Consider the following 24,270-nt stretch of genomic DNA (forward strand, 5'->3'; position numbering starts at 1 on the left):
TGCACACTCGTAAAAAGCGATTTTTTTGACAATTTCCCGTGAAGAAATCGAAATTAGTGCTGTTTAGATGGTATTGGCAAACTGTCAACCCCCCCCCCCCCCCCTGGCAGAGATCCTGGGTGCGCTACTGGGTAGCCGTCTCGACCGCCACTGGACACTGGACCGAGTCGTCGCCGGCCCTTGCTCGTTCTGACGAGCCGCCCGAATTCCGATCCCGACCCGCGCTCTCTCCGCATGCCGCACCGCCGCGCACCATCCACACCACTTCTTTGTTCACTGCGCCCGTCCCGGGCACTCTTCTGCACCCGTCTCATTTAGTAACTACAATAAGTGAGCAAAAGAAAGCAACCTTTGAGTAGATTGCACCTATCGCGACCCTCTTTCAATATAGAACTATACGCTCGGAGTTCGACCATTTTTACAGGTTTTAGGCGGTGATCGCGACTTATTCTCGCGCACGCAAGGGCGGGAAGCGGGACGTAAGCGCCGTCCTCTATTATCGCCCACCGCTCCGGAGGGAGGGTAGAGAGGGGGGAGGCGTGTTCAACTTTGCGCGGCCCGAGCGACCGTGAGAGCCAAGGCTCCGGGGGGAGGGTCGGAAGGTGGGGGGGGGGGGGGTCGTTCTACGCCACGTGCGCCCGCCTGGACGGCTGTATCTTGAAAACCATATGCGGCGGAGGTACAGCCCTCCCTGCGCTTTCTTTTCGAAGCTTGCAAGCCCACAACGTGTGCTTGGCCTTGTCCCTGGCCGAAAAATGACTACAGGAACGACTACTGGCGACGTTTGGTTCTGCCAGCGCTCCAAGTCTCCTGTTTTATATCACCGGCACCACCAGCATGGTCACGTCTCTTGCCAATAATGGCGCCGAGGTCAGTGTGCTTCCAGAATTCTGTTGACTCGTTTTTTTTTCAGAAGAAAACTAACGCTACCGGAACAACTCCTTGCCACTCACCTCAAGGTGATACAATTTTCCTATTTTCTCTAGGGATGACCCTTCCTTAATTTCACTGAACACAAGCCTCTAATTACAGCGTTCACATCCGGCCACATTACTTACAGCCCACGTAAACTTCGTCTTCTGGCATTACTGTACTAAGTTCACAGCAAAGATTCAGCACGAAATAGGTGCAGACAATATTCCTGCTGACGCCCCCAGTCACATCTTGAAGTTGGGTAATGTTAACTTGACGCTCAAACAGCTTGTGGATTTACAAGACCGAGATGAAGACCTACAACCTTAGCTGTGGTCGAATTCCTTGCCTCTCTATCTGAAGAAGTGTAATTTTCAGACCACGGCATACACATTGTCTGCCACGTAAATGTCGGTTCCAGCCGTCAACTTCCTTACCAGCCTCTACCACTACGACGACGTGGTTTCAACCAATTTCCCCTCGATTTCACATCCCGGCATTCGTGCATCACATCGCCTTGTTTCTGATCGTTTCGCTTGACCAGGAATGAACATCGACGTTCATAAATGGGCGCACTCCTGTCTGGCATGCCAACAGTGCAAAATATCACGGCACACTTCCACCCCGTTGGCAAAGTTCGCTGTTCCCGATGCGAGTTTTGCCTGCATTTATACCGTTTTAGTAGGGCCCTTGCCACCATCTAAAACGTTCCGCTATACCCTGACCGTCTCAGATTCAGCCCGTGGCGTCAGGTGACGCCATTACAGGACATAAGTGTCCATACCATCGCTTCGACCCTTATTTCTACGTGAATTGCCCGTTTTGGCATTGCCTCCGAAAGAATCACAAAAGAGGCCGTCAGTTTCAGTCAGAGCTCTTTCTCCAGCTCACAAGTTGTCTCGGAATCTGCCACGTCAAGACCACTGCCTACCATCCGCAAAAGAACGGCTTGGTAAAGCGGTTTCACCGCCTACTGAAGGCAGTCCTTATGGTACAGGCCGTTCCTGATCAGTGGGTCACTACTCTACCTGTAGTCCTTCTAAGGCTTCACATAGCTATCAAAGAAGATATCTTCTGCTCCCCTGACTATCTCGTTCACGGCACGTCTTTACGTCTACACGCTGAATTCCTCTACCCTACACCCACGACAACATCTAACCATCAGCAGTACGCCGACTACTCAACCTCGTGAAGTATCGACCCAACTCTACATAGAACGCCTTTTATATTTCGCGATATTCTAGACGCGGCCTATCTGTTTCTGCAGTTGAATTGCACTTGAAATTCTTTTCGGCCACTGTACTACGGACCCCATCTCGTTCTAGATCCCACCGAAAAGACGTCCACAATCTCTGCAAACGGTTGCGACACTGTCCTGTTCTTGGCCCTTTCAAGCCGGCTTTTGTTGAAAACCTTCTCTCTGCATCATCCTTCACCACTTGTTTTGCGTTCCATGCAACAATTTCACCTTGAATTACTTCATTCCGCCTGAACTTACGACCAGCAGCAGCAATAAAGCAGACTGAGATCCTCGTCTCTGCAAACCTTTTTCACGCCAACTTCAATCAATGGCTCTGTGTCACAAGGCTTGTGGTGGTACTCAAGAATCATCTTTCACGCGAGCACTTCAACACTTAAATAAGGATCAGTGGGTATGTACCGCTGGTTATATGCCGCTCTTCAGCGTAATTCTTTCACGCAAACATGGGTGACTTGGTATGTGTCACCGGGTATGTGGTATGGCATGTGCCATTTCAACGGTGTTTAAAGGCTATTTGAATGCAGGGTCTTCTCTGGAGACTTCATACTGTTTTGGGCTTCGTGGCCACAGGATGTCTGACCACTATTTTCTCCGAGGCTGTGCGCACTAAAAAGGAAGAAAGTAAAATAAAGATTATGTAAATGAATATATGTAAGGGCTAGATGCTACTAAATATGACTTGGGCGAAGCCATGGCTCCTCCACAGGGTCATAAATCGTTTAAAGAAAGGTAAGGCCTTTTGGGGATACATATCTTCGTTACCGAATAACAAACGTGAAAACACAAAACACACGGTATACTGATGCACCCCGGAAGACCATGTCTGACTCTGATTTAAAGCGCTGTTGAGTAGTTCTTTTTTCTTCAGACACGACCTTTCTGACTGAACCTTTCTTCTGACTCATTTCCTCTGCTCATTACCACGTCGCTACCCCAAAACCTTGAATTCCACGCAATCTCATACGGTTTTCTCATACATCAGTGCATAATATATTCCGCTCTACAACCACTAATATGCTGCCAACTTTAGCTATCTCGTTTTCTAGGAATCAACGCTTAGCAACTCAGTGCTTTCAACCGCGTACTTTTACAAGTTTGCACCAACCATTTTGGACATTCGTATACTTAGTGGTCGTGATTAATTACCTTTTTTTTCTCTATAGCATATTAACTTGAGTATTACAGCTATATTTTAGCATAATAAGAAGTCCGTCTTATAATTTGGAGCCTCAAAGCTTGTTTCCCGTCTTAATATTTGGCCCCAAAACATTTCTAAGGCTAAACGAAAGGCGGTTATGAAAACAAAATACTGTTCGCCTTGACAACATCGCCCCATACGCGCTTACCTAGTGTCACTTCACGTAGGCGCCTCTCAAGAGACAGCTGGTCACGTCTATCCTGCTGCAGTCGCTAACGCAAAGAATCTCCCTTCATTCAGCCATACTCAATTCTGAAAAACAATCCCGAGAAATCGGCTCAAAAAATTAATTGGCATATTCAAAGATAACAAGATTGGATATATTCGCCTCTGCCAATTCATTGCCTATAAAAATTTGGGGTAGTGACATTCATTTTGGAGATTATAAAATTCAAGCGTTAAAAACTACGTTTAACGGCATGTTTGTTTTTCGTATAGATCTAGAAGCTTCAAGCATGTAGACAAGAAAACCGTTACAATCTTAACACGCAGAGGCTTGGCCTCAATGAAAGTGCAATACACTTCGCTGTGTTTTTTGAGGCCACTTTTATTCATGGCCGAATTTATCTGTGGCTGAGCTTGTTTTCTTGAATGATGGTAAGAAGCTCAGGACCAATATAATCACGGGCCTGCCAGAACCATCAGGTTTGCGGTAGGCAATAGTAGGCAGCTTTCTGCATTACGCCGTTGCCTGGAACAGTTCAATATCACTTATAAATTAATGAGTCATTCCGCGTGACGCCAGTTCGCTATGAATCGCCGGAGTGATTCATTCCGCTTGACGCGAACAGCGTCAAGCGGAATTATTAGCTCACTCTTCAGCTCATTAGGAATTGTTACTTGATGACTCAATTGAACATATCCTAAACTGACTTCCGTTTTGCAGGGAGCCAGCTTGGCAAGGAGCCGATATGACAATACACGTGCACATGGACCTCAATTTGCAGTCGTTCTTGGTATTCTTGTTTCTCTGGCAATTTATAATTGGCTCAGATGACCACGTGTCCTTCACCACGGGGGTCGGCAACTCTGCGAGATTGATGATTAGAATACAAACAGAAATAGTTATTTAAAACCTCGGGTCAAAGACCCGTATTCTTTTGAATGCACAGGCACGTGTACACGAACACACACTCACATGCAGGCAGCAGAAGGAAATGAGTCACTATATTTTTTATTCCTTTAACTTTATATTCCATCTCCACCACAGAAAACATATCGTGTGAATGAATGATTCATTCCGCTTGATGCCAGTTCTCTATGAATCGCCAGTCTACGTAGCGTCGCCATGTTGCCGGCATGTCGCGGCATTTTAAAGTGTGCCTTCATATTCACGGACTTTCATTGATTCATTGGTGATCTCGCAATGTGAACGCAAATAAGCCTACAGGGTTTTTTAAGGGCAGCGACCTCCCTTGAGACTACCTGCCTTAAATCCGTGCTCGCTTAAAGAGGCGTACAAATGTTCAGCGTCCTCCATTGCTTTCTCGAAATATGGAGATGAAATAAAGAGCCCGAGCCTCAATTTTACATCAGCTTTAAGAGGGAGTTTACAAGAGGGAGGCTTCGTTTAGTGCAAACGAAGTTTTATTGCTTATGCTATGTCTTATGTTATTTCATATTGCACATATGTGAGAAGTAAACCAGCAATGAGAGATATATATAGGCCAAATGTTTCTCTCTTTTTTTCTGCAATATTAAACATTTTTCGAGTGCCAGTGAAATTATACAATGCGATAAAATAGAAGAATTGTTCGTCTCGTCGACCAAAATGTCCTGTCGCACTGAACCATCACGAACGTCCACCAACGAGCCCCGTTCATTGCTTTACCCTGTTTCTGTGTAAAAAGGAGACATACAGTGTGTGCACGTAATTGTGTCAGTTTTATCCCCCCCCCCCCCCGATTTTGTGAACTAAACATCAAACTGCATGTGGTTTAGTTGGAAAATCTCCATCAGCACTTCCTAGCAGCAAATTGTCGATGCGTTCAGGACGTTGCACAATATACATCACATTATTTGGTGTAAAAATGTGGTAGTTTCGGGAAATTATTGTACAATTTTTCTTTTGTATGCGAATGCTAACTGCGTTTTCATAGTCATGTGCATTGCATAACTTTGGTCAGTGCTGAAAAGGACAAATAGGATAAATTGAAAAAGGTGTGCACATTTCTTTGCTTGGTCAAGCGTTGAATCATTTTAGTGCAGATGTCTTGTGAATGCATACTCGGACATCAGTTACGTGTCACTGCATTAAAAGGAAGCACCTAATCAAAGTCAGTTTTTTTTCTTCTTTCTAGCGCTTAGTGCTATCAGCCACAGAGATTTACCTGAAGCTAGAAATGAACCGCATGCCATTTCTTTCACTCAATTTAGATCACGAATATGCACTCTTTGGTTTAAGGCCTGCATGATTAGTTGCGTACATGCAAAATCGTGTTGCTGCAGTGAGGCATGTCAGTTTAATATCGAAACCGACTTAACAGCACTACACCCTGCAGTAAGTTGTTCTGTATAACACTATGAAACATAAAGAGCAATTTCAACATTTTTGCTTCCACGTGGTGGTGGGCTGTGTCTGCCGTTGTATTCTTTTGAAGCTTCTACATTAGGTGTCGTTGTGGTACTTTGGACAATTTCTCAAAACATGTTTATTTCAGATAAACGGGAATTCTCGCTAAACGTGGCACACATATTTCTTTATTTGTCTCTAAAAAGTATTCAGAAAAGCATCTTTTATAGCTTGAGTAACTCATTCATGGTGGCCGCTTGAGCTGACCCTTTTTGAGCTCGACCATCAATTTCATAGCAGCAGCTTTCGATAACTCTAGCCTTAGGTGCTTATACAGCTCGTTTTCAGATATGGTCACACCGTACAAGTCTACATTCCTAAACTTTAATCAGCCAGAGCCCGCATTTTCTAAAAAGAAGATCTGAGCATCAAGAAAAAATGCTACAGGAAAGGCATCATGTACAAGCAATCACGAGCATATGTTTATTGTCAATGGGATGCAAGAATAATACAGCCCATCCAGGGGAGGCACGGAAACCAGATAATAGCCACAAAAACAAAGCCTACTCATACGTCACAGCCGTTTTAATCAAACATAGATTGAACTCCAGTGTATGCATATTGAAGCCTTGCCAATTGTGCGAGTTCACTAGCAGCACTGCCTAGTGCTGCTGTGTACCTGAATCGCGGCTCACATTTGCAGGCAGCCATAGGTGTAGCGAAATCCATCATTCGTGCATCACTCATTCTTGACAATACACATATCGCTGCAAGAAAAATGATCTACGATATAGTGTTCTAACTATTCTAGGCGATTAGTTTGAGAGAGGCATTTGCAACCACACCAGACTAGACTAGCAATGCCTTGCAGCATGCTCATCAATGGCGCAGCCAGGGGGGGGGGGGCACACCGGGAACGTAACCCCTTGCCCCCGAGTCCAAAATTTCTGTGTACCTGTCATACAATGATGTACAGACAATGCTCGCCTGCCCCCCACACCCATCCCAAGGTCAAATCTTGTCTTCGGCACTGGTGATTCTTACATCATTTAGGAAGTACAGATCCGTTGTTTCGATATTGACCAGTCTGGAACCGGATCAAAGTGGCCAGGAAAAATTAAGAAGACACCGATGTCGACACTCCGCCTGATCTGACTGACTGCTCCTAAATGTAGAGTAGTATGTACTGAGGTAGCCGGTAACATTGTTTGGTCTGTACTTCAGTCACAGATTATTTATCAGGCAGTATTGCACCCTTACCCGTACAGCAGATCAAGCATAACCTGTGCTGGTGTCTGAGGTTACCGCGAGCACTGCGTATCGCTCTATGGCAAATCAGGCAAAGTGTATTCACGGCGACACCACCGGTCACCGCCTTTTGCGCAACGCCCTATGGCACAGTTCCTGCGTCTGATATCTTCGTCTCTGATGGCCACACCGTGGGAATCTTTCAAGTGTTATTATCGCGTTATCGAGTAGTGATCCTAGCGCAGTCAATACGCCCGTCTTTTCGTGCGCTGAGCTGATTTATCTAGTTGTACTGTTGACTACTGCGATAAGCGTAATAGCTTCTTTTTATTATTTCAATTACGCTTTGAGTCCTTTCTCTTTGCGCTGCTTTCTCAATAAGCCTGAGGGATGGTCCGTAAATCTTGCTGCCTATGTATAAGCCACATGTTTTGCTTGTGTGCTGCTCAACGCAGTAAAGTTGAACACTTTATTTGCATTTAAAAGCGGTAAAAACAAGGTGTTCGAATCAAATGCATGCAGTGCATATCAATATGGAATAACGACATCTAAGCAATTGATAAAAAATGCAACCAGAATGAATTCTACAAAAACGTGTAAATAGAAATTTGGTGTCCTAAAACTTAGTCGAACAATGTAGTTCATCTAAAGTTGTCATCTAAATAACAATGTGCTCACGTCAGATTTCTAATGAAGGAAACTTATAATTGTCTGCCTGAAATGAACTTATTTACTTTTCACAACCTCATTTGTATGATCTCTCGAAGTATGGCATGCCCATTGTGGTAATGGGAAAGTACTTCACAATGGTATAGAGGGATGTCATTCCGGCGCATGCATGGTTTCTGTAAAATAATTTTGAAATGATAACGAATCTTGCGACATAACCTTGCCCTCCATGACTGCGGCTTATCTGCCGTGTACTGTAGATCTTTACCTGATAAGTTTTCGTTGTTGTGATAACGCCGCTTAAATGCACAGGCGATCAGGCCCGAGGGCGTGATGGAGAATTCTTCGTAGCCTTATTCTTTAGCCACGAGGCTTTGTGACTGTCATCTGGTGTAGCTCATGGCAGTTGTTCTCGAAAGCACTGGCCTATAGTGATCTGCACAGTGTATTTCTATTTATATGCACATATTATACAAAAGCTGCAGTTAAAACAATAAGTTTGTGCTGGCGTCTATAACGCCTACAAGTAACTCCATCTATTTCTTCAGTAGAGAGCTTGGCAGAAATAAAGATGACATTTTATCTACGATTCACATGCAGGAAAATGAACATATCAAAGGTGCAACTACATGATCTATGAAATCATCGTCGAGAAATTATTACACACCATTTAGGTGGCGGATCTTAAACCCAAATTAAAATGCTAACATGTGCAAGAGGAGCAGCATTAAAATAAAAAGACATCATCTCTGCCGTCCAATTAACACAAATGTGCATAAATATAAAATTGTGGCTGCTTGTAGAGAATATAATAAGTACTGTAGTGCTCCTACTAACATGGTGGCTGTTCTTGGACTGCTGACGCTTCACGTTCGATCAAGTGAGTAATTTCAGGATTTTGTTGCGATAATTTTATATTGCAGCATATTAATGTTTTACTGGACATCTTTGCTTTCGATAGAACGCTTCTCCCCACCATCTGATGTGATTTAGACAGCAGACAACCGGAAACATTGCTCGTGCATATATTTACCCCAAAAGTGGTCGTTAGCCAGTGAAAAGCAACAATTTTTTCTATGCTTGGAGTTCTGTCTCCGTAATGTAGCCCGGAAAATGTCACAAAATCCACCTCAATTCCACCCTGCGAAAGTAGATGAGCAGCGAAGCTGTTGCCGGCATTACACGATGTTAGACAAGCACCACCACATTAAACAACGTACATCACGCGCGCACGAACGTGTGCAAAAGTGCAGCATACATCTTCATTCTTCTAGGCCCTCTGCCAAGCACAAAATGTCTCATTGAACTAATTGAATTTTTCAAAGTTAATTGTGCCAGGCAAGCCATAATGCACGACTTACGCACAAGCTTCAAACATGATAGCCTCGGCCTATAATTCAAGTATACGAGAAAACAAGTTTTCCATCTGCCGTTTGAGGCCTCTCTGAGTTGCCGCGGCCGCTAGGGGGCGGTACTGGTTTTGGACAGCGTTTGCCATGATGTCGGTTACAGTAGCAGCACACGCTGTGCGACAGACGCAACGAGCCGAGCGCCCACGCATTAAGAAAGATAAATAATGTGCGTATATACGGCAGGCGCGCAAGCACGTGTGCGGAAGGGCAGCATACATACTCTTTCTTCTATGTCTTCCAGCATGGGCAAGTGCGTTATTGAACTAAATAAATTTTCTGAAACAATGTACTAATTAGCACATTGTTTCAGAAAATTCGTAAAGTACGACTGACACAAAAGCGGCAGACATAATAGTGTTACGTGTGTAAAGACACACACGAAAGAGGCTATTTACAATACATTCACACTGGAACAAAAACCACCAAGTCGGCACCTTGCTCGCGCCAAAAGCCCAGACACACTTCATCGTCTTTCTCGCGGCGGCTCGTCTCTTGAGCATCTCTACATGATATTGTAATACTACCCCCCCCCCCCTCCGGCGGCAAAAGCGCCGTCACGGTGCTGCTAAATATCCAAGGCACTTGGAGAGGTATAGGGTGTGAGTCGGGCGACGTGGACAATCTCAATCGTTGTCACAGCGGAGGACGTATTGGGCGAGGCTCAAACGATTTCGTAGGTGACATCGGTCACTTGGCGGAGCACGCGATATGGGCCTGTGTAACAGGAGAGCAGTTTTTCACAAAGGCCAACTTTACGCGATGGTGACCAAAGCAACACGAGGGAGCCGGGCGCAAAATGCACATCACGGTGACGGAGGTCGTAGCGTTGCTTCTGTTTGTCTTGAGACACTTGCGATAGCTTCAGTTCGTAATTCGAATATACGAGAAAACATAACCATGTTACGCGGAAGTTCAAACACTAAGCCCTTTCCCAGCTGCCGTTTGAGGTCTGTCTGTGTGGCCGCGGCCCCTAGGTGGGGTTACTGTTTGTGTTTTGGGTGAGCACAGAACGACGCCATGAAAAATACCGACCAACTAAAGGTCAACAGCATCGCTGTACAATTCATGTGCCGCATTAAATACTCTAACGGAGTTTGTGCAACGAAACAATTATCTTCTGTGAACCGCTAGCGTGAAGGTCAACTATACTCTGGGTGGCATCTACAATACTTTAACATAATGATTTACAAGTTTTCTCAGGTTTGTATGCAACATATCTACTATGTGTGGCGGTTTTGCATCTGAAGCGAAGAAAAAAGCGCATGCATTAGTATGATCTATGAAAACGTTAAAAGCAACTGGCCTGCCATACTGCCATAGTATATTGATTTATTAGTTGCACCTTTATTATATACATTCTGTTTTTTTACAAAATCAAAATAAACAGTGCAGACACATTCAAAGCTAGTAAAGGATTAGGTAGAGTTAGAAGATTTGGAAATTACCAAGTAAATTTCCCGTGCCAGTTAAAATAGCAATGAATTGGTTCTAGCTACCTCAAGTCATGCTGAGTGGTCATTGTAAATCTTAAACCGCTGGTCACGGTGTTCTCCCCTTTGATCAGTTTGGTGTGTGGCAACACCACGGACCCGAGCACACGAGGGTTGGACCCTCCCGCATGTGAGTAGCATGGCTTAGCCGTGTCAGGGAAAATGGGGATCCTGGGGGTTGATCCGATGCCGCGTGTTCGTACCTTTAAGGACCTCCGGCGGAGGCAGCACACCTCTTCGGCCTCTGCCTCGCATAGACGGCACCTCCAGACTGACCCACCTGGAGAAAATCGGCATTAGCCTCCTCCTGTCTCTCTCTCCTCAAATATGCGTCTTTCTCTCTCACTTTTCGTCTTTCCTGTCTTCTTTTCGCTTCCATATACTTCCTACATTCCTGGCGGCAAGGGTTAACCTGGTGCGCTATGATCTAACTTGGTTACAACTTATGTGGTTATAGTACCAATGTACTGTTGGTATGGCCGGGCTTGCATTACAACAATCTCTGCCGTGTCGCCTCGTTGGGCTCGGTGGTGGGTGACTGGCATTGATATCAAACAAACACGACATTCCATGGGACCCTCGAAACCCGTCTCACCTTATCGTCCTCTGAAGAAGGGGCGCGCCGATGCAACCTTTGAATTCTTTCTGAATAGACCAGACACATTCCCTTAGTATCATGTGATTCACTGTGGAAACACTGACGAAAAAGCGACAAACATTTCACCCTTCTTGGTGTCAAAATGTCTCACGGAGATCATAGGAAGAGGCTACAAAGCCACCAAGATGGCAAGTGGGGACCTTCTGATTGAAGTAAAAGACAAGATGCAGTGCGAGAATCTAACAAACCTGGCGGCATTTGGCGACAAAACCATATCTGTTATTGCACACTGAACAATGAACACCGTCAAGGGTGTGGTTTCAGACGACGACCTCATGAATTTGACTGATGAAGAACTCCTGCATGGATGGAAAGAAGAAAACGTTATAAATGCACAACGCGTAAAAATCAGGCGCGACAACAAAGAACTACCAACCAAACACATACTACTTACTTTTGGCTCTAGCACACTCCCGGATGTAATAGAAACAGGCTACCTCAAACTCCGTGCAAGACCTTACATTCCACGTCCACGACGCTGCTACAAGGGTCAGAGGTTTGGCCATGCCTCTCAAAGCTGCCGAGAACGACTAACTTGTGCGAAATGCGCTACAAAAGATCACTCTGCTGACGAACGTACTGCTGAGGCCCATTGCGCGAACTGCGATGGCAGCCACGCTGCATATTCCAGATCTTGCGCAGCCTGGAAGAAAGAAAAGGAGATCATGTCAAATCAATGTCAAAGAAAATACCAGTTTCCGTGAAGCACGACAACGTCTTTCGCCTTCATTTGCAATGAAAACTTCTTTTGCCGAAGTGGTGCAACAGGGGGCAGCACCATGACGGACCCCGGCGGTCGCCCAAGGCACGCGCAACGTACTGAGGACCGCCACCTGCCCCCATGGTGGGAGTAGCTGAGGCAGCCCTGCCCTTCTCAAAATCGGCCACATCAGAGACCTTTATTAGCGCTGGCAGCGGCCATCGCAGCTCAGAGGCTAAGGAGGATCCATCAGCCTCCGGGCTGGTGAGGCCACAGCCTTCGTCCCTCGGGGCGAAGGCTACACGACGTACACATCGCTCGTTAGAGTGAGTGTCCAGCGCTTTGCAAGAGGCTATGGACACTACTCCAAGCAAGGTGGTGCAGCCAGCGCCTAAGGAGCGGCTAAATCCTTTGGACCACTCTAAAAACGACAAAAACAAAATTTCCGGGCCGCAAACGGCTCTTTAAGCTAAAACACGTTCTTTTTCGTACGCACAGCACCAATTTCACTTCATTATGGACACGCAAATTATGCAGTGGAACGTTAGAGGTCTTCTCAGAAACCTTGATGATGCTCAGAAACTTCTCTACGAACTCACTCCAAAAGTGCTGTATGTACAGGAAAGCCATCTTAAATCCAAACACACTAACTTTCTTCGTAATTATGTTATTTTCCGTAAAGATCGTGATGATGCCGTCGCATCATCTGGCGGTGTAGCCATTATATTCGAATAATGTATATCGTGTCAACATCTACAACTACAAACGCCCCTCGAGGCAGTGGCCGTTCGCGCCGTACTTCTAAACAAACTTACTACCATCTGCTCTCTGTGCATATCCCCGCACTATCAGCTCCATAAACATGAATTCGAAACATTACTAGACCAATTGCCCCAATCCTATTTGGTTCTTGGATATTTAAATGCACACAGCCACCTATGGGGCGACTCTCACTATCATATGTGATGTCGATTGATTGAACAGTTTCCCTTTTCTTCTGGTGCTTGTCTTTCGAATAGCAAGGCACCTACATATTAAAATATTGCACATAAAACGTATTCCTCTATAGACCTCAGTATTGGATCTCCAACCCTGTTACCTGATCTTAAATAGAATGTTATTAGAAATCCATATGGAAGCGTCCATTTCCTGATAGTTCTGTGAACACCGGAGATGAACGAATGTTCCCCAAAGTTTCCTCGGTGGAAAACTCATTCTACCGACTGGGAACAGTTCCGAAAAATTACTCTCATATCGTGGGCTGACATTTCTGCTCTAAGCCTGGACGCTGCGGTTGAATACTTCACAATTTTTCGGATTGATTCCGCATACAAATGTATCCCAGAAACAAGTGCATCATCTAAGAAACGCCGTATTCTGTAGCGGAGCGATGAGTGTCTCGCAACGCGGGTAAGAAGCACAACAAAGCATGGGGGTTGCTCCGCGAGTCTCCGGCACCAGAAAACCTGGTTAATTTCAAGCATGTCAAATCATAGGGAAGGAGAACGCGCCGACGAGCTAGAAGACAGAGTTGGCAAAAAAATATATCACGAATTAACTCTTACACAGATGAGACAAAAGCCTGCAATAGAGTCAACAGAATAAAAGGTCGACCACTTTACTCGATACCCTTACTAAATATTCAGGGAGATAGTATCGAAGACCAGGCGAACTTTCTAGGCGCACATTTTAAACACATCTCTAGTTCGTTGCACTAATCCCGCACATTCCAAAGACACAAAACACGAATAGAACGGCAGCTATTAGAAAGAAAAAGTGCAAAAATCGAGGTATACAATGGACCATTTTGCACAGCAGAGCTTCAAGCAGCACTAAACGGCTGCAACAAATCTGCCCCAGGTTCTGACCGCATAATATATGAATTGTCAAAGTACTTGCCACCTGAAACACACACAAAAAACATTTTTTAATATGGTCTTCCGGCCAGATTCCCTCTGTTTGGAAAAAGGCCATTAGAATTCCCATTCTGAAACAGGGTAACCGACCCTTCCTTGGCAAACAGTTACAGGCCTATAGCATTGAGAAGTTGCCTATGCAAACTCTTTGAAAAGATAGTGAGCAAACGCATGCTCTACTATCTTGTTAACCAACAAACCAACAAAGTTATATTGACAAAACACCAGCTTGTTCGCATGGAAATGTACATCCGGGAGGCCTGTATCCACAAACAGCTTACCGTATCAGTATTCCTTGATATGGAAAAGGCGTATGATACTACGCGGCGCTTTGGGATCCTTCGGTATCTTTCTGGAATGGGTACACGCGGCAACTTGCTGACCAATATTGAGAGCTACCTGCCTGACAGAACGCTTACTGTTAGAATTGGCAATGTGCAGTCTCAATCTTTCACACAGGAGACCGTTGTACCGCCGGGTGGGGTGCTGAGGTGTACGCTCTTTATCGCAAAAGTGAACTCTTTACATACCATCATACCTCGCGCGCTCTCTTACTCGGTCTATGTGGACCATGTACAGTTAGGTCTTGCGTCGTGCAATCTTAGCATCTGCGAGAGACAGCTACAGCTTGGCCTAAACAAACTATCAAAGTGGTCAGAAGAAAATGGTTTTAAATTTATCCCCCCAAAAATCACATGTTTTCTCTTTTCAAACAAAAGAGGTATATCACCAGAATCTGCTATTAACCCTTATAGAGAACGACTATCGGTCAGCCTTGAACACAAATTTTTAGATATTATCTTGGATGCCAAACTCACTTTTATTCCCCACTTGAAATATCTTAAAACGAAGTGTCTGAAGACTACATACTAAACAGAAAAACACCTAGATGGGCGTTTTTGGCTTGTCCTCTAGCGCATTCCCTTCTGCGCACCTTTCTACTCCCATTGAATGGGACTACAATAAAACTCCCACTCAGATGGGAGTGTTTACGGTGTATGTCGGGGGCAAGCAGTACCATTTTACTCCCTCTTGCAAACATGTCACGAGGTACAATGGGAGTTTTATCATTTCCATTCGGGAGCATTGCCGGTGGAATTAAGGCGGTTTTTGATGTCAATTTAAGAGTTAATGCACGGCATTGAAGGCATTGTAGTTTACTCCTCCCAAGTTTTTTCGGAGGTAAATGGGAGTAATATTTACTTCCAAAATAAGCCCCTCCAAAGCTTTTATTCATTGCTAAAAGCTCAAAATGCAGTCTCGTGAAAATGCAAGCCATTGGCTTGCATTCCCGCGAGACTGCTTTTTGAGCACTTACAAATAGTTAAAAACTTTGCAGGGCTTTATTTTGGGCTGTTCTGAAGCCAGTACACAAACCTTTGAGAGGGTTTTGTGCACTATAAAAGGTCCACACAAAGCAAGCACAAACAAAATGTATTTATTAGAGATATCACTACAAATATAATGCAGTCCTGTTCTTTCCACCAATGAGTATATTGTTCACTAGTAAACTTGTACATGTTCGAAACATTTAAAAAATACAAGCAATTTACAATAGTCTCAGTGGCCAGCAGATGGTCTAGCACAATAAAATAATAAAAATGAAAAGCCTATGGCACAAACATAAGAAACCTGAACTTATCACATACTGAACATATATCACAAATGTATGACATTTCGTCCTAGTTGACTAGAAAGCTTGTACAACAGCTAAATTACTACATTAATGCAGGCACTGTACAATGGTGCCAGTGGCCAGCAAATGGTGCAGCTCAAAAACAAAAATGCACAAATTTAAGAAACTTATCGCATACTTAACATATATTGCAAATATATGAGGTTTCAACCAGCTGTATAAACACTGTTTTAATCAGACCATGTCCAGCACTTTTGCAAATGACTAGATTTGTGAAGCTGCCAAATGTAAGCCAGGTAATATCCACGCAAAGAGCAGTGCGGCTTCGGACGTGCAAAAGGTTACCCATTTAGCGATTTGAAACCTGTCATGGCGGTTTTGTAGTACCAGATACCGCTGACACATTCATTCCGCAGTCATGCTGCGTAAAGATGAGTCCATTCAGCACTCGACGGGACTAGAGGGGACACAGTGCCCCTGCATTTCCAAGAGGAGTAAACAATTGGAAGGGCCAGCTTGGCAGCTTTCAGCAACATGATCACTTCATGCCAATTAATCACCTCCATACGTCACCAGCTCCAATTTTGGAGTAGTGAGAAGTAACCTGTTTAACGTCCACGGCCATGCTGTGCATGAACGTTTTGGACAAGCCGTACAAAAGGTACTGTAATTAATAAACTGTGGCACTCTCAAGGAATTGAGGCTTCGTACCATAACTGTGGAGTCGGCAGCTATCCTAAAAAAAGGGGAGGAAAAGGAAGCAGGACACCAAATTTTTGTGTCGGTACTCCTTTCACAATCACTTGTGCATTGCTGCCAGCCAGTGGTTTTCTGCATGGCTTACCGCAATATAAATACATGTCAAAAAGCATAGCACTATATTGAGAGAGGTTAACTTATCCAACTTATTAAGCTGAAACACAACGCAAGTGGCTGACATCCCTGTGGGCCTTTCTTGTACACCTTTGCTCATTACAAACATTTGGGCTTGCAAAAATGATCACATTATGACTGGTTACAACATTTAATGCACTTATTTATATCTTGCTTTGTCTCACAATAAATAATAAAAAATGAAAGGAGCTATTTTAAAACTCCTAAAGTCATCACACATAAAAAGGCTTGACTAGACCATTTGAGTAATCATTATTGGAACCTGTACAGGCTTTATCAAAGTACAATGGCGCATAACATAGCAGCCAGTACATTGAAGTTAGTTTCCAGCTTGTCTACTGCTGTTACTCTTGTGTATCAAACTCAGCATGTTTACAACATAATACATGAGCTAAGACATGAGACGTGAGACACTACCCATCAATTTGATGTGCTGGCTATCATTTCTTGAAATGCACAAAGCCAACATATACTTTTAAAATAATAAAATATGGCATCTTGAAATGCACAAAGCCAACATATACTTTTAAAATAATAAAATATCGCATCTTGAAATGCACAAAGCTAATATACTTTTAAAATAATGAAATATGGCAAACGGCACAAAAGAAAGTAACTAGGCAATATGAAATGTACTCAAAAAATTTTTACATTTAAGTTTTTTTCTGTGTGCTGGTTTGCGAAGCAAAATTAACATTTATTGAATGTGCACGCAGGGGTGCACGATTTGCCATTGGTTAGCAGCCTATGGCTGCTGCACGGAGTCTTCATGACCTCTGAAAAAGTTGATCAGCTCAAGTGCTTTGATGCGCGGCTTTGTGTGTTTCAAGTTTAAGAATGCGTGTTCAATGAATGTTAACATTTTATGTGCCTTCCGTGGGTATTCGACGTGGAACACCCAGAATGATGCAAAAAGGCACGCTATTCCTGAAAGCAGCGAGGCCACGTTGAACACTCGCTGCCTGTCAATGTGCAGCTCGAATCCTCCATTCTACACTAGACAGGGGGTCAGCAGGGCTTCTTCCTAAGAATAAAAAAGTTGTCGCAGTTTCACCTGAAAGGCGAAGCATCAGTTGCGATAGCAAATTTGTAGAGAGCTATACGGAGTAATGATATTAGCTTTAGCAGCTGTATAAACTTGGACATGCAGCAGCACCGGCAACACGCAGAACTATTGTCGACGCCGTCGGCGTTTTGCCCGCGTTCGCTCAAAATGCCTGCGGCGTTGGTGACTGTTGCCGGAGCCTCTGATATAAATAGGCACTTGGTGCCGCAGCTAAACGTCGCCTCTCTTCCCTCCCCCTCCCCCACGGCCTCTCGCGCGTCGGAAGAAGGCACGTTTGCTCTACATATATGGTGATTGTAAAGGAGGAAAGAGACGCCTACTTCTGCAGCCCTTAAGGAAGCACGGCGCAGAACGCGCGTTTGTTCTCCGCCGTGCGTTCACTCCCCGTGAAAGAGCGCGTCCCTCGCGCCCTTTCACTCGCACATACAGCGTTCGGCGGCGCGCGGCGACGATTTCATCTCCATTGACGTCATACGGAACCTCACGGCGACGGCGACGGTGATGGCGACGCCGACGGCAGAAATCTGCTTTTGAGTGTCCATATAATTGCTATCGCAATAAAAGAAATAATGGATCCTCAGTTTGAGAACCACATGTCTAGTGACCATTTGTATCCTCAAAAATTTTATCGCTGCCCAAGTGCGAAGGCAACAAAATTGTTCTTAGTTAGGAAAACATTTGGCTTTACGGAAAAAATATATAAGTGCCCAGTGAGTTAAACACTTTCTGCATATTCTTCCAAACCCGCATATTGGTTAGCACCGAAATAAAAGTATTGTGGGTACTGCTCTAAGAATATTTAGCGAGAGACTACAGGTCAAAAGCTTTGATTTGCTTTTTGTGTTGCAAAGGAAATGCACCTGCTACAACGAGCACGCAGACGCCAGATATGTCGCAGCAGCGGAACCATTTATTCTGTCACATTTTTCATCTGCCAATTTCAGAACTAAACAAACTGCAACATATTTTTCAACGTTGCTTTAGTGAAAGCCAATAAACTTATTTTGTAAAATTTTTATGAAAATCAGTTTGCTTTTCTGAAGAGTATTTTAATATCAAGCTCATTCACTAGCATGGCCAAACTTGAGCCTGTTTGGCCTGTTTGGCCAATGTAGCTCAAGTGCAAATGCTGCTACATTGGCCAAACCGGTTTGATGTTTGAATGACCAGCTGAGAGAGCATGCATACGCAATGAAAGGGTCTGTAGCCAGCCATTTAGCCCAGCACTGCAAAGAATGCGGCTGCAAAGCTCTCTTTGAAGATTGCTCAATACTAGGTAGGTATAAAGATCAAAGAGCATGCAAGATTTGGGAAGCGTTTTGCATTCAATCGCACAGAAACTCCTGCGTCAGCGTACCCTGTTTCTCTGCATAGCTGCGAGATTAACTACGTGTTAAACACATGATAACCTGCTATGACGAAGCGTGTGATGTGATGATTCCATTACCTTCCCGACGCAGAAACCGTGTTTTTCGGGCCTTCTGCGCTGAACCTGTGCATTGTATATATTGCTTTCCCAGCAATAAACCAGTGGCTCAGCGCCAGCGCCTTGTCTGTCTACTCACTTTGTCCTGTCTTAGCGCTGTTTGTTCCCGTCCGAATTATGTACCAACCAGTCCACTCCTTCAGTAGTATGTGCTGCTTAAAGTAAACAAGATTGAGCACTCTTAAATTACCTTTGTATAGATATCACTGTTCCTTTAAAACCATTTTTATCAAACACAAAGGCATAAATGTGCTATAGAAGAGATACTAAACTTGTTCTTTATAATATGATCCACATGAAACCCCAAAAACATCTGTTGGACCAAGATCACCTGGTCCAACAGAGCTGAGACAAATAATAAATTGCTCATTACTGGCTTAGATAAGCACCACAAAGAAATATAGTCGGGCAAGGAATACAAAATGTAACTCATTTCATGACTCTTGGCAAGTACAATTATAAAAGAAAATCAAGCTTCACCAGGATTAATGGCTTTCTCTGATCTACACCTGATACTGACCACAACACCACCACCATTGGTCATCACCATCACTCCACAAAAAACAATTCCGGAACACACTTTAACAGCCTCATTGTAGAAACATATTTACCAGAAGCCACTTCAGAAAATGCCACTAATCTCTTCAGCTTCCCCAACGCTTAAGATGGTGTAGCCGAGGTGCTTGCAGCCATTTTCCATTGCCTCCATCACGTCTCTTTGAAACAGCAAGTTGAACTCTACAAGGAGCTGAAAAGAAAAGGTAAAAGAACTTTCAAGAACTTTTTCCTCTACTAGCAAACTTGGGCAATGGTGAAAACCAATTGTGCCAAGACTGCCAAGGCAGCAGATGTCAAGCGCACAGGCATCACATAGTAGTATGTGAGCGTAGGAGCAAGCAATCAGCCAAGAAACATTCATATGGCATCAATATTATCAGTCAAGATTGTTTGTTAGTAACTCCATAAGTAAACAGTCAAGAAATCCAAAAAGCAGGGCAAATTATGTTTGATTCAAATGTAGAAGAAATAAGAAAAATCGAAATGAAATCGAACAAATAGACAACATGCGGCAAGTTGTCTTTTCGTCCACTTTCTTGTTTGCCTTATTTCCACATTTCAATAAGAAATTATTTACTCATGGTTTATCTCTATTGATTGACTATTTTTTATGGCAATAACAATCAAGCCCCTTGGATCTTATTCTTCTCGCTCATTCCACAGCAGAGTTCGCGAATGGCAGAATTGATGCTTAACGAGGGCTCATCACCGCATTCTGTGCATGGTGTTCTAAAAATGTGGACAGGAGAATGGTTACTGTTGAAATCCTAAAGCACCGCACACATAACGCGATGTGCGTTTGGCTCCCTACAGCAGCCATTGTTCCCACTTTCATTTGCCTTTTTCTTATACTTCCACATTTCCATCAAACAATTAGTTTCCCTGAAGCTTTCTCTGGCTTCACTGTTTTCTTCTTACATAACAAACAGCAATAAAGTCACCATTCAATTATATCAACTGGTGGGTTATAAGGCATCTGAAATATTGCCTGTCCTTATTAATTACGTCTGTGGGGCAAAGGGCAGAACCTTGAAGCTGTATAAATAGGTGATCATGTATAAATGATTGGTATGTGAATGTAGCACATCTTTGAAAACAAAGGTGACTGGAGGAACCCCATGTATTGAATTTCTTTAAAGTATGGGGTTTTACGTGCCAAAACCACGAGCTGATTATGAGGCACACTGTAGTGGGGGACTCCAGAAATTTGGACCACCTGGGGTTCTTTAACGTGCACCTTAATCTAAGTACACGGGTGTTTTGGCATTTCGCCCCCATCAAAATGCGGCCGCCGTGGCCGGGATTCAATCCCGCGCCCTCGTGCTCAGCAGTCCAACACCAATTGAATTTCTTTAACCTTGTTTACAGCAGTATGCTGATGCATATAATCTACACGTTTGTTATGCTGAGCATACCAATGGTTGTGCTCTGGCGGTTACTTTATCGTTACGGAACAGTTTGCACAGCTTACTCATCCCGAAATTCATCTCAGTTTTGCTATTCTACTTTGTCACTGCAATACACACACTTGTTTGCTTTGTCCTCTGAGAAAAATGCCACTGCAATTACTGACTAAAACACCTAAGCCACTGCCTGAACCTAAAGCTAACCAAGAACCTAGTAAAACAAAAAAAGATGAAAAGTTCTTGCTGAAGCATACCGATGCCTCAGTTGCCAGGAAGGGGAACAACAACAGAGCATCTGACAGCCTAGGCTGCGAAGTTTCTCATGCCTGTCTTTGGCTGTTGCACGCAGCCTCGGCTTTACTGCCTCCTCGTCTTGGCAGTCGGCATTGTTTCGAAGCCATTCATTATGCAGCTTCAATGACTCCGCAGTTTCCCCGTATGTCACGAGATGACTGCAATCCTGAAACACAAGAAAAATGAAATGAGATGATGCTACACCACAAGAAGTAAATGTTTCATTACGGCGCATCTGTGGCATTACATTACTTACATGTAATCTTGCCTTCCTTTATCCTTTCATGCTGTTTTTTTTCTGACTGCTCCTTAGCCCCATTAAGTCTTTTTATGTAATGGTTCAGCACACATTTCATGCTACAGAGAAGCTTATTCTTTGTCATCACTTTCTTCCAATTCAGAGCTCAGAAAAAGTTCCACAAGACCTGTCTAAGTCGAGACGCCACACTGGCTTGTCATGGTTTCCCTGCCAATCCTTAGCCCATGTCCATATTGTTTTTCTTTCGATGTGAGTTCAGCAGACAATTAATGCTACACAGCACCTGGTTCTTAGTTGTCCCTTTCTCTGAATGCATCATCAGTTTATATTCTTTAGCCAATGTGCAAATGGACCTGCCAGAGACAGCATGCCAGAACACAGACATGTGCCCCACCTACTGTCAGAAGTGTAAGTCACAAATTTTGTGTGTTTAAATGAAGTCTACAGATTGTTTTTTTCTTCTTTTTCTTTTGCCAGCGGCTTTGGGAGAGGCAGGGAATGTGCCGAAACATAATATAAGTATGCTCGGGAAAACCAGGGGTCGTGAGAAGATGGGTCATTGAGTCATCTCAGGAGTGGCAAATTTATAAGGGCTCCGCAAGAGACTGCATCTCCCACCAGGAAGAATCTGTGCTCTATCTCTGCGAACCTTGAAAGTTTGACAGCTTTTGTATGCAAATTAGGAAAAACAATCCTGTCCATTGTCACTAAAATTTCCCCAAGGTTATTTCCTGTCATCGGTTATTTGTCGCAGCGAAAACATGCTGCCTTATTTTGTTCTGAATACAAAGAAAGCAATCGATAATGGTGTATATGCTGCACTGATCAGTGCCCCGCGGCCTCTCTTTTAGAATGTTGCGCTATGCAAGGCCATAAGTGTTTTAATTTGCTGACAATATTCAAATGAAACCAGAAATGAAAATTTACTTAAGGTTGGGCATAGCAGCAAAATAAATCCAAAAATGCAGTTAAACTTGGGACGTATTACACACAGAGCCGACAAATGATTACAACACGGTACAAGCAATCACTGTACAGCAAGTGCTTGTGCAGGTCCTTTATGTTTCATTTTTCTGCTTGTTTGTAGACGAGAAAATAGAGCATAGGAGGCGAGATAAACAAACAATGCAGCACTGCCTAACAGAAGCGACTGCAGGAAGCCAAGCTTAGTATTCCGTGTGGAATGCGACATGCCTTCAGCTTTCATCCAGCTTTCAGCGAGACAATCATTGTGTGGCTTGCGATCACTGGACCAAGTGGCATTTGCGTGAGTAGTTTTTGACCACTACCCCAATTTTGGGGGAGTAGAGATTACTTGTAAACAAACTATACGCCAAGAAGCCGCACTCCATTTGGAGTGTGAGTAAAAATGGCCATGTTGCAAAATCTCACGTACAATTCGTTCACAGTTAGTGTGAGCAGGTGGCTTATGCTCAGCGTAGTGCCATGTGAAGGAAGCAGCAAAAGCCAAGCGCGAGGATAAAAATCTGTGAAGGCAACGCATGTCATCTGCTGTCAACGCATGTCATCTTCACCCGTGCATGGCACGTGATCAAGTTATATGCGCCCACTTCCAGGGGGAACATTTATATTTAATGCACTGCCACTCGCAAGATGAATGCAGGTAAGTACACCCATTTTTACTACAGTGGAACGAAATGCGCAAAAGTAAGAAAACTTAAATGTTTTCGAGATGTTATTTCTGAACACATGAAATACCGTGGCTATGCTGATGCAGTCTCATATTACAATAACGGCTCTTTGACTTGCTGAAATACACTGCACATATACCACACTATAGATGAAGGATCTGACCTCCCAGAATACACTACTGATCGAATCCACAGTAGACTAAATTTTCCAGCCATTCCGTCATACCATGACGTAGCCTGACATCACCGAATCGTGCCATGCGTAACAACGCTGAAAACAAGCTGGTCACGGTGCGACCTGTTGCATTACACCACCCTCCATCCACGAAAATAATTCACTTTGGTCTATCGTGCGATAATGTCCGAATGCGAAGCCTATATCAGACAGAGGGCTCGAGGTGGCCAAGACTTCTAGAAAACTCATTTTTTGAATGGTCAAGGCGTGGCTAGCTAAGCACTACTTTCCCCCTCCAAATCGTGTTCATCACAACTGCAGCACGTGACGTGCTATCGCACATCCTGGTGAAGCAAAGGAGTAATCCCATGCCGAGCTCCTTCCAGGTTGTACTAAGAGTGCCAACACCTCAAGTTTCCTGCGGATCCGAAGTCCAGGCCATTACTGCCACTTTCATGCCTTACTCGACTCGTCGAGTTGGCATGGCCATAGTGTTTAGATGGCTGGCTAGCGAAGCGCAACTTTTCCCCTCTAAATCACGCTCGTCATAACAGCGACACATGATTTGCTATTGCCCGGGCACTTGGTCATACGCATGCGATGCAAAGGGGTAATTCGGTAGCAAATGATGTGCAGCATGCACCACCTTTGCAGAGTTTGACGTATGCACTTGGTTTTCACCGCTTACTTCGCCTGGCGCTGCACTGAGCAAAAGCCATGACTCGCATGTTGAGACGAAGTGTATTGACTTGTTTTTTTTAGTTTTGGGATGCCTTATTGAGGAGGTGTTTTCTTTTAAGTCTTAAGACAATAAATGCTTGTTGTAAGCCTTTCGCACACTCAAACATTTTTCTAAATTTTCTGTTAA

The 24,270-nt window shown here is 44.1% G+C and overlaps 1 long non-coding RNA gene across 1 annotated transcript; it reads right to left on the bottom strand.

Annotated features, from left to right (window-relative positions):
* Nucleotides 1–936: 936 nt before the first annotated feature.
* On the bottom strand, nucleotides 937–8,938 carry LOC125940108 (uncharacterized). The gene is made up of 2 exons (XR_007463349.1): nucleotides 8,834–8,938; nucleotides 937–2,779 (listed from the first exon to the last, which is right to left on the bottom strand). It is a non-coding gene; the product is annotated as an uncharacterized LOC125940108 (long non-coding RNA).
* Nucleotides 8,939–24,270: the final 15,332 nt, after the last annotated feature.

This window comes from Dermacentor silvarum, chromosome 9 (assembly GCF_013339745.2).
Source record: "Dermacentor silvarum isolate Dsil-2018 chromosome 9, BIME_Dsil_1.4, whole genome shotgun sequence".
Lineage (NCBI taxonomy): Eukaryota > Metazoa > Arthropoda > Arachnida > Ixodida > Ixodidae > Dermacentor > Dermacentor silvarum.